The sequence below is a fragment of the Nannospalax galili genome, unplaced genomic scaffold, assembly GCF_000622305.1.
Source record: "Nannospalax galili isolate Female #2095 unplaced genomic scaffold, S.galili_v1.0 scaffold1674, whole genome shotgun sequence".
Lineage (NCBI taxonomy): Eukaryota > Metazoa > Chordata > Mammalia > Rodentia > Spalacidae > Nannospalax > Nannospalax galili.
In genome coordinates this window covers 6199-7250 of record NW_008334667.1, presented here as the reverse complement: position 1 = coordinate 7250, position 1052 = coordinate 6199, and the positions used below count along the sequence as shown (strand labels likewise).

The window sequence follows — 1052 nt, the reverse complement described above, 5'->3', positions numbered from 1 at the left end:
TATATATTCATTCTACTGGTTCTGTTTCTTTGGAGAACCCTGACTAATACAGTATTGTAACCCCTAAGGCACAGATTAGAGCAGATTTCTGGGGTACATGCTATGAACCAGACTCTGTACTAACATTGAGAGAAAATTACCATGGAAGATTTAATTCTTAAACTCACAAATTTAGGTCCAAAGATCACTGAAAACTTCCTGCCACAATCTTCTCACCTATAAAATGGGATCAAGAGGTCCTGGAGAGATGATTCAGTGGTCAGGAGCACTTGCTGCTCTTGCAGATGACCCAAGTCCAGTTCCCATCACCTGTGTTGGGCAGCTCACAATGGCCTGTAACTCCAGCTTCAGAGGATCCAGTGCCCTCTCCTGGTCTCTCTGCACACACAGAGACACAGACAGATACACACACACACACACACACACACACACACACACACACACACAATTAAGTGAATCTGAAAGAGTAATGATACTTTAATATGAGCACCTGGGAGTCAGGGACAGGTGGATCTCTGTGAGATCAGGGCTAGTCAAGTCTACATAGTGAATTCCTGGCCAGCTGGGGATACAGGGAGACCCTGTCTTGAAAAACAAAAGTAACAAACAAGATCAAGAATGGTGCAGATTTGGGGCTGGCAAAAAGGGGCTAGAGGAGCTTGCTGCCAAGGCTGATGAACTGAGTTCAATTCCTGGGACTCACATGGTAGAAGAAGAGAACTGATTCCTGCAAATTGTCTTCTGATTCTCTCTCTCTCTCTCTGCCTTTGAAATACTGCCGTGATGGATTTCCACTGAAGATGGTCCCCATCTTCTGGGTGGTAAGGCTTGCACAGAGGAGGTTGGTAACACAACCCCCATGTGCTGCTGCGTTGACCCGTCCCCCAGACTTCTTACTAGTTCTTCCCTCTTGGATGCCCCCCTCCTGCCAACAGTTAAGCATATTTATTGACATTGACTGACTTATGACTATTATATCCTCCCAAATAACAGGTGCCGTGAAAAGCAGACTGGGAAATAAGACCAAAGTATTTCAATATCCTGAGGATGTG

General features: G+C 45.3%; 1 long non-coding RNA gene across 1 annotated transcript in view; it reads right to left on the bottom strand.

The window, feature by feature from the left end:
• LOC115069661 overlaps nucleotides 1-351 on the bottom strand; it is a 3397-nt gene extending 3046 nt beyond the window's left edge. The window contains exon 1 of the long non-coding RNA XR_003848908.1: nucleotides 217-351. This is a non-coding gene — a long non-coding RNA (uncharacterized LOC115069661). The remainder of the gene's footprint in view (nucleotides 1-216) is intronic.
• Nucleotides 352-1052: the final 701 nt, after the last annotated feature.